Source organism: Hibiscus syriacus, unplaced genomic scaffold (genome assembly GCF_006381635.1).
Source record: "Hibiscus syriacus cultivar Baekdansim isolate YM2019G1 unplaced genomic scaffold, ASM638163v2 tig00111848_pilon, whole genome shotgun sequence".
In the NCBI taxonomy this organism is placed as follows: Eukaryota; Viridiplantae; Streptophyta; class Magnoliopsida; order Malvales; family Malvaceae; genus Hibiscus; species Hibiscus syriacus.
This window is the reverse complement of record NW_024063201.1, coordinates 791,018-802,217: the sequence shown is the minus strand read 5'-3', so window position 1 is coordinate 802,217 and position 11,200 is coordinate 791,018.

Genomic DNA, 11,200 nt, shown 5'->3' with positions numbered 1-11,200 from the left:
TTTGATATTACATTTTGATTGGAGACGATATATATTCCTCTTTACAGTGCAAGAAGTTAGAACAAAGAGTTACACCAATACCTATGGAGACTATATCTATTCTATAATATAACTTGATATGTGTACACTTGCACCATTTGTAAAGCACTCAAATCATGCAACGAGTTTTGGGCACCGTTGCCGGGGATTAGCAATAGAGACTTTGATTTTTTATCTTTTGTATCAATTGTTAATTGGATTCAAGGGGCTTACAATTTTTGGTTTTGCGTCTGTGTTTGACCAGGGTGAGACCAACATCACTAGAATACCCATTTGAACCTGAAATAGAGCGAGTTCTTATTAGAAGAATACACAAGATACGAGAAATAATAAAATATCCACATGTTAATCCAGTTGACAACCTAAATATTGTTGGTAACCAAATAACTGAAACAAGAGATAGATGAGCTTTAGTCGAGCAACCTGTTCAAGTAAAGAACAGACCTATTCGAGAGTACTAAGAGGAAGATCTCAATAGTCTTAATCTAGGAGTTGTCATACTTGAAATAGAGGCTTCATACTTTGAATTAAACACCATTAGATTACTTAAATAAGGAAAGTAAACTCATAAAATCTTCTATTGAGAAAACTCTTAGTTTAGATTTGAAACCATGGACAGGGCAATTAAAATATGCTTATTTGGGAACCAATAACATGTTGCATGTAATTATTTCTTCTAAGTTGTATTCAGAACAAGAAAAGAGGTTGATTAACATATGGGTGCAACAAAAAAAGCGATATTATGTACAATTTCTGGCTTAAAGGGAATTAGTCCAGTGGTGTATATGCATAAAATCTTATTGGAGAATGATCCTAAAGCTTCAGTTGAGCCGTAAAAGAGACTTAACCCGGCCACGAGGGAGGTCATGATGAAAGAAATCATCAAGTGGCTTGACTCCAGTATTATATATCCTATCTCTGACAGTACATAGGTAAGTCCAGTATTAAAACAACAATTAGTCATAGCACCCATTTTCATTCCACCTGATTGGTCACTACCTTTTGAATTCATGTGTGATGCTAGTGATTTTGTGGTAGAAATCAGTTTAGGTAAACGAAAAGGTAAAATTTTACATGTGATATATTACGTTAGTAAAACTCTTAATGATGCTCAATTAAACCACACTACAAAGGAAAATGAATTACTAGTAGTAGTTTTTTTCTTTGACAAGTTTCATTCTTATTTGATTGGTACAAAGGTAATTGTCCACACTCACCATTTAACAATTAAGTTTTTATTTGCAAAAAAAGAAAGATGCCAAGCCTCGTTTACTTCATTGGATATTAATTTTACAAGAGTTTGACATTGAGATTAAGGATAAAAAGGATCAATTAATAAGTTGTTTACCACTTGTCATGGTTGGAAGGAAGCGATGAAGATGATAATTCACTAGAAATCCATGACAAATTCCCAGATGAGCAGGTGTTAGTTGCCACGACAACACTATGGTATGCCGATCTAGTTAATTTATAGTTTGCGGTATTTTACCTTATGTTCTTACTCACCAAGGGAAGAAGTGGACCCGACATGATGCTAAGTATTATTATTGGGACGTTCCTCTTTTGTTTAAACAATGTGCAAATCAGGTAATAAGATGATGTGTTCCAGAGGAGGAGCAACAAAATGTGCTTCGACAATACCATTCTTAACCTATGGAGGACATTTTAGAGGAACGCAGACCACAACCAATGTCTTATAATCTGGTTTATATTGGCCAACTCTTTATAAAGATGCCAAAAAATTCTACAAGCAGTGTGATCACTGTCAATGCACCGATAATATTTCAAGAGAACATGGGATGCCATTACAGAACATCCTTGAAGTTAAATTGTTCGATGTATGGGGTATCGATTTCATGGGACCCTTCCCATCCTCATTTAGCAATTTATACATCTTACTCACTATTGATTATATATCTAAATGAGTTGAGGCAATTGTAGTTCCCAGAAATGATTCCAAGACCGTGCAGAGGTTCTTGCAAAAAATATATTCACACGGTTCAGAATGCCAAGTACAATCATCAGTGATGAAGGCAAGCATTTTGACAACAAACTGGTTGTTAAGATTTTGCAACTCTTTGGAGTGACACACAAAATTGCCATGGCATATTATCCGCAAACAAACATGCAGGCCAAAATTTCCAATTGTGAATTGAAGATTATCCATGAAAAAATTGTCAATCCATCTTGAAAGGATTGGTGTCTAAGAATTAATGATTCACTTTGGGTTTATCGCACATCATTCAAGACACTCCTAGGTATGTCTCCTTACAGACTTGTCTATGGCAAGGCTTGCCACCTTCCGGCGAAAATTGGGCATAAGGCATTTTGGGACATCAAAATTGTGAACATGGATTGGGATAGTGCAAGGTAAAAATGTTTACTGGACCTCTACAAGATAGCTGAATTCTGTGACTTAACTTACGATAATGTGAGGATCTACAAAGAGGAAACAAAACATTGGCAGGACTAGAAGTTATTGTCGCAACAAGTTTTGCTAGGGCAATTAGTACTTCTCTTCAATTATCGATTAAAACTTTTTCTAGGAAAATTGAAATCAAAATGATCCAGGCCGTTCGAGGTAGGTAAACCTTTCTTCCTATGGTGTTGTAATAATCCAGTCCACCACTGACGGACATGAATTTAAAGTTAATAGACAACAACTAAAGCACTAAGATGACACCCATGTTGAGCGCGACAAGAAAATGGTTACCCTTGGAGATGTATGAATATGCTCTCCTTTGATATTTTTTATTTATGGATATTTTATTTTATTTATTCAATTTTTTATTTTTTTATTTTCTCTTTTCAAGTTTTATTTGCACCCTTATTAATTTTAGTATTTATCTGTTTAATTTAATTTTTTCTCTTTATTTAAAATTTATCTCTTTGTTTTGTTTGAATTTTAGGATACGAGTTCAAGAAGAGGAAGAGTTAGATTAAAAGATAAAGTTTATTCTTTGACGAGACTAATGGGCTAATTTTGAGGGATTACCTTATTTAGTTTTTAGTTACCTAACCATTTGAATTCCCTTTAATATCCAACTCTATTCCCTCCCATTCCTTTCATTGTATTTTCACTCTACCTTTACTCCATTACCTTCCCATTCACTCTTATTTGGAGCCTTTACATTTTCATCTTCTTTTAACACTAAGCTTTTCTTTAATTTCCATTATTTTATTTTCACTTTAAAATATCACAAAGAACCTATGACCATGAAATTTAAAAGAATGACTCATCCGTGTTCCTCCAAAGAAATCGACCATCCATTCTATCGATTCGCAACACCAACCGTCGAAGAACGATATCTCACCAAATTGGCGAGTCGAAAGGTGTGGGAGGAACAAGGATTTGATTACGCCATCTCCTGCAAGAACTTTGGCCTCAATGCTTCCATCTTTCAACTTATTGAGCATCAAAAATGGCAAATATTTTTCCAACAATCGAAGCCCAAAAATATATCTTTGGTCAGAGGGTTTTATTCACATTCGTCTAATCCCAAAAATCCTTGTGTTTTTGTTCATGACAGGGATATACCAATTAATGCAAGATGATCAACACTTTTTATGGGTTCTACATTGTGAACAATGAGCATAAATATATTTATAGTAACATCTCGATTGATGGATTTGGAAAAGTGTTCGAGGACCTCAAGGTTACCGGTGCTGAATAGAACCAAGGCACTTTGAAAGGAACGATTCAGATGAATCTATCGTTGAATCGATGAAGTCACCAATGACCACACCTTCAAAGTGAAAAACTTTCACCATCAAAGAGACCATATATAAGAATGTACCAAGGGATGAAGTTGAGGACATAAGGATTTCGAACGAACCACTAGTAACATGTTCCCAACCACCACGAGCAAACAAGCAAATCAAAAAAACGGCTCGAAGGACACTCATCACTCAAGGTGACGACCTTTCTGACTAACCATTCACTTTTCATGCATTAAGGACAATTCTTATCTTGAGTTTTGGGGTTGTTTTATAATCACTTACATTCCTTTAGTTATCTAATATAGTTGCATATAGATGCATATATTACTTGCTATGACTTTTACTAGATTAAAATGTTTAGACTTGTCAAAAATCCAATAATGAATTTTGTCATTACACTTAACTAATAAAACCTTTAATTTTAGGATTTGCATGGAAAGTACTTAGGATTTCACTATGATGCTAAATATAATTCGACACGATTGTGACTTTTTGATTAAGGGAGACTTAATGAACTTTGGTTGCTTAAAAATTAGGTAAATTGAAAAGAAATCAAGATAATAGTTTCTTACTAGATGTGCCTGAAACTAGCTCTAGTTGTTACACATTCAAGAATTACTAGAGGTGCCCACAACTGGCTCTGGCTGTAACAAATTCAAGAATTACTAAAGGTTGATACTAATATTAAAATAAGAAATTGTTTGCTTTACTAGAGGTACACGAAATTGGCTCTAGTAAAAATTAAATGATATGATAATTAATTTGATAAAACCTATTGTTCACATGGAATCTTACTAGTTGACTTGTACACAACGAGCATCATAGTTTGGTTCTAGGTAATTTATGTACTATCCAAAAAATAAAAAGATCATCATACTTTGCACCACGATTCTAAGGATTGAATTCAAATATGAAGTATGTTTTTGATGGTCGAAACCTTGACATGTAAATTTTAGTTTTGCATTTCTTGAGGACAAGCACTAATTCGAGTTTGACGGTGTGTTAATGTATAAAAGTACTATATTTTCTACCCTTTTACTTATAATTATTGTTAGATCTAAGCTCATTTTAGTTGCATTATTAGTCATCCACTCATGATTTCATATTTTCCTTCACTGTTAAGCTTGATATTTCATTTTGATTTGTTTATGTGGAAACGATGTTGTTGGTGTGTGATAATTTGTACAGGTTAGGAATTAGCGTGGGAATTGAAGTTGACTTATGAAGGGTATATCGAGCTGATTATTGATGATGACTAGAAAAGTCCACCTCATTCGAGATAAGTGTGACAAACAAGGGATAAGTTCCAAAAATCTAGATATCCAGATAGTGTTTTAAGGGTATAAAGAAATCATATTTGCAAGGAGTTTGAGGATCAAGATGAAAGAGATCTATTATCTCTCTTATTTAGTTCATTTCAAACTTAAAGCTATCCTCATCAACAACCAACTCGACTAAATCATCTATTATAAATAACAATCAAATCACATCCTGCAAGGGGGACCGACTGGGAGAAAAGCTGAGGGATGATTACATATCTTCTTCATATTTTCTTTTTGATTCATGTTGGGGAGTTTTTATCTTGTATTTATTTTCCATATAGCTATGAACAAAACTAAATTGGCTTAGGTTATTGGGTTTATGTGGTTGTTAAAACGTTTGGATTTGTTTAGGTTCTTTGATTTCAATTTAAATTCAAAGTTTGTTCATTCTTGATTCTTAATTTTTTCTAGTGAATTAGGAGAGGAACTTGAGAATTATCCATTTATATAATATCAGGAGAGTTAGATTCAAGAAACAAGTGAGCATGATCTTCATTCAAACAAATGTTGGTGAAGGTTAATCCATCTTAGGGATAACATTCAGATTTCAACGGTTAGAAGGAGCGCAAGATCGATTGTAGTTCACCCATGGCTGACACATGGATGTATAACCATGGCATGTACAATTGACCAGTTCTTCAGGTTAGGGATAACAAGAAGACATTGAAAAATGTTTCACTGAGCTTTGAAGAAAGGAACCCAGCTGTTATGACAATTGAATCATTTTTTAGTTGTCATAGCATTCAAGTTGCCTCGGTAATAAACTACCCAGAATATCCAAACAGTCATCACATTGCAACTCACGATAACTCTATCTACTATCTTATTTGATCATAATCCTTTTTTTACTTGCTCATTTATTTTACTCGTTAATTCAAACTTCTATTATCACTAATTTATTCCGCTTTACAGTGCAAGAAGTTAGAACAAAGAGTTACACCAATCCATGTGGAGACTATATTTATTCTATATTATAAATTGCGTCGTGTACACTTGCATCAATTGAGAAGAACTCAAATCATGCAAAAATGATCATTTAGAACATATTTAAAAGGAACAATGTCATTTTCATTAAATGAGCCATCAAAAGGAATTCCTATATCCCTAGCAATATATTTGGGAGTAAGTTCAAGCACGACACCCATAAGAAAAGACAAAATGGCATAAATCCTATCGAAAGGAATTTCCCTAAGAAATGTTGCATTATAGAAAAATGCTCGAACAAGTTGAGGATGAATTGATTGCTCAATATAGAGAGAATGAAATCCACATATAATCAAGAAGGGTATGGTAAAAACTCAATTCATATTCATTCGAGCTAAGAAGATTGAAATCAAAATTACGTTTGGGACAAATGGGACGAGTGAAAAAATGTTCGAGATAACGGGAAAAAGCTTCGAGATTAGGAAAGCATAAACTTTTAAAAATTGGAGTATTGGAAGCTTGATCGGTCCTAAGCCATTTATAAGGAAGTTTAGAGTCCATTGGATGTTAGGAAAACTAGTGTTAAAAAAACCGTCGTTTGGGACTTTTTACAAACATGTGGTGGGCAAGTTTGAATTTTTAGTTTCTAATGAAAATAGACGAATAGGTAAACATCCTACATAAAACACACATACACACATATAAAAATAGGTAAATCTCTTAAATATCAACCCAATTTCACAATTATAATCAAATTTTGCACAAATAAAAAAATGTGAAACCCTAACTAAGATAAATTTTCAAAGATTCTTTAATAAAACTTGAAATTCGATGAAAATAACAAGTTCTATAGGTTTTGAAGGTAATTTAATGAATAATTCAACATAAAATATGAAGAATGGTCGTATAAAATTTGAAAATTTTTGAAAAAGGAAAACTTTGAGTTTTAAAGAAATTATCATGAAAGGAATGAAAGGGGAAGCAAAGAGAGTGAACAAAGACAACCGGAGTCAGCGACGGCGATCGAAGGAACCGACATTTCTCTTTAGATGGTGATAAGACGAATTTGGTGGAAATGAGATTTTGAGGTTGTTTGCACAATGGGAGTTAAAAATATAAGGAATTGGGGTTTTTGTGATTTAAAGCACAAAACCCTTGATTTTTAAAAAGGGGTTTCAAAACCTATTATAGGGGGTTTTCAAACCATTAGCTGGAGAAAACATATTGCCAGATTGGTTTTCAAACCATTAGCTGGAGAAAACATATTGCCAGATTGGTTTTCAAACCAAAAGGAGGGGTTTCAAAACCTTAAGCCCTAAAATCGTTATGCCCTACTGGTTTTGAAACCTCAAGGAGGCGGTTTTGAAACCTCAACTCTTGAAACATTAAAAAGACTAATTTTGAGCATGAAAATCATCCGGAATAAGAATATATTATTCATGATTATTATAAGGAATTTATAATAATGCTAAAATATGATTAAGAATGTATGAAATGAATTCAAGGAAATATTTGAAAGATATTATTATGAAAAATTATATTTTGGCACAATTAATCTATTTTAAGATGTTCAAAATTTTTGTAAAAGGTCATGAGATGACATGCATATCTCCCCCTCAAATTTTGCTTTAGATAACCATATAGAATCACTCAAACATATATAAAGACCAATTTTAAACCAAAAATTCAATCAAAATCATAAAATGTTTAAAAATTTGACTGAGACCTAGGGAATGCTATAAAGCCCTAACTCTCTCCTAAGTGTCCAAAATCTTTCTTTTTCTAAAGGATTGGTAAAAATATAAAATATTTTATGCAAAGTATCAACATATTCTAGAACTAAATCCTCCTTAAGGACATGATCCCTATTGAAATGATGCCTAATTTCAATGTGTTGGGTGGGATACTTAGTGAGACAAATTGCACTTATATTTTCACACTTAATTGGAATAATACCAACATTAATTTCACAGTATAAAAGTCTTTGTTTCATCCATAAAACTTGTGCACAACAAGTACCGACCGAAATGTATCCGCCTCGTTGGTTGATAATGCAATACTATTTTTTTTAGAAACCCATGAAATTAGCATATTTCTTAGGAATTGACATGTACCGGAGGTGCTTTTTCTATCCAATCTGTAACCTCCAAAATCCACATCCGATAAGGCATGCAAGCTAAAGTTTGAGTTTCTAGGATACCAAAGTCCTAAACTATGAGTGTCTATAAGGTATCTAAAGATTCTCTTAATGGCATGTAAATGAGATTCCTAAGGAAATGATTGATATCTAGCACTCAAGGAAACACTAAACATAATATTCCTTGAGCAAATAATTTAACATCTACACATTTAACTTCCTCATTTTTGTCAATCTTTGTTGAAGTGCTCATGGGAATGGCTTGAGGTTTGACATTCTAAGACAAACTTCTTGAGCATATCTCTTATGTATTTAGCTTGATTGATGAAGATTCCATCCTTTATTTTCATGATTTGGAGTCTCAAGAAAAATGAGAGCTCCCTCATCATGCTCATCTCAAATTCACCTCGTATCAACTTAGAAAATTCTTGGTAAAGAATATTATTAGTAGCACCAAATATACAATCATCAACATAAATTTGTACTACTAACATGTCATCCAATTTTCTTTAAATGAAAGTGTTGTATCAACCTTCTCTTTAGAAAAAAACCTTTTTCAATTCAAAAGTTTGATAATCTTTTATACCAAGCTCTAGGAGCTTATTTCAAACCATATAAAGCTTTTGAAAGTTTGAAAACATGGTTTGAAAATTTTAAATCTTCAAAACTAGGAGGTTGTTCAACATACACTTCTTCATTAATAAATCCATTTAGAAAAGCACTTTTAACATCCATTTGATAAAGCTTAAAATCATTAAAACATGCAAAAGCAAGTAATAATCTAATTACTTCCATTCTAGTTTCGGAAGCATATGTTTCATCAAAATCAATTCCCTTTTCTTGAGTGTAACCTTGAGCAACTAGTCTAGCTTTATTTCTCATTATGTTACCACTCTCATCTAGTTTGTTTATATAAACCTATTTTGTACCTATAGTAGATTTATTACTAGACCTTTCAACTAATGTACATGCTTCCTTCTCTCAAATTGATTTAACTCTTCTTGCATAGCCATAATCCAATGTTCACCATTTAATGTGTCTTTGTCATTATTAGGCTCTATAAATGAGATAAATGCAACATAATTATAAATGTACTTAAGATAATATCTAATGGTTACTCGTTTGGATGGATCACCCAAAATTTCACCATCTTTGACATAATTATACTCCCTTAGGCATGAGATATCCATTTCCTCTAGATTTAAATTCTTGAGGGCATACTGAGTTTCCTCATTCTTTATTTATTTCAATGATAATTCACAAACTTCATTTGGATTTAAGATATATGCATCATCATCAACACAAGAATCCTTCATTGGAAGGGGATTATCATTTAAAATAACATGTATATACTCTTTTTCCATAAGAGTTATTTTATTAAAGACTCAATAAGCTTTAGAATTTGAAGAATAACCAAGAAAAATTCTTCTATCACTTTTTGCTTCAAATTTGAAAAGATTACCTTTTTCATTATTTAAAACAAAGCACTTGCATCCAAAAGGATGAAAATAACTAATGTTATGAATTTTATTTTTGAAAAGTTCATATTAAGTTTTCTTTAAAATAAGCCTAATCATTACTTTATTAATCATATAACAAGCAGTATTTGTGGCTTCCGCCTAAAAATACTTTGGCAAATTGTTTTCACAAAGCATGGTCCAAGCCATTTCTTCTAAAGTTCTATTTTTTCTCTCAACAAATCCAATTTGTTAAGGGGTACTAGGGTCTGAAAATTATGGCTAATTCTATTAGAATTACAAAATTCACCAAAACCAAGATTTTGAAATTCGTTTCCATGGTCACTCCTAACACTTGAAATTGAGTAACCTTTTTAATTTTTCTTTATTTTAGAGAAAGGGATGAAATTTACCAAAACATTATCCTTTGTACTTAAGAAAATAACTAAACTAAATATATAATAGTCATCCACCAAGACAAATGCATATTGTTTTTCACCCAAGCTAATAGTTCTAATAGGCCCGAAAAGATCTATATGGATAAATTGTAATACTCTACTAGATGATACATCATTAATAGGTTATGTATCACAAATATTAGCAAGATCAAATTTTATCTTAGGCAAACCTCTTACTAGATTACCTTGAACAAGTTTTTGTAAAACACTCATGCTAGCATGTCTAAGTTTCCTATGCCATAACCAACAATTATGGTAATCCTTAGCAAGAAATCATACATTAGAAATATTAATATTATCTAAATACACCATATAGGTATTTCTTATCTTATGACTAACAAGCATAATCCTATTAGATACAATGTCAACAATTTTGCAACCATTAGAGTCAAATAAGACATTGTATCCCTTATCACATAATTCAATAATATTTAGTAGATTATGCTTCAAACCATTCACGTAGAACATTTTCAATAATAAAGGAAGAGTTGTTACCAATAGAACTAATTCCTTTAATGTGATCTTTTGAGTTGTCACTAAAGGTTACTACTCCACTTTTAGCTTTAAGCTCCAAGAACTAACTCTTATCACCAGACATATATCTTGAGCATCCACTATCAAAGAACCATGAATTTGAACTTTTTCTTTATGCCTTGTAGCAATGCTCCACATATAAACATAGATTAAGTTTTGATTTTTGGTACCCACATCTTTTTGGGTCTATTAGCATTAGTTCCCAATAATATTGTCCCCTTTAGTATCCATTTTCAAGGATATCCTCATTATTAGTAGTAATGACTCCTTTGGGGACCTATATGCTTCTAATAACTTTTCTATATGATGTTGTTTAGGGACCTCTATGTTTGTAATGATTAAAGTTATTTTTAACATAGTTGGGTTTTGAATGTTCACCTTTTTCAAATCTTTTTGTCCCAACATGGTTAAAAGAATCTTTAAGATCATCAAGTTTCTTTTGATAATCATCATGAACTCTTGAAAGTAAGTTGTGCAAGTCTTGATTATTATTTTCAAACTCTTCAAGTTTAACTTGCATATCTTTGAATTGACTTTCAAGTTCAAGATTAGTCTTAGAAAGTAGAGCATTTTCATCTTTAAATTTTGAAATATTTTTCTTATGTTGAG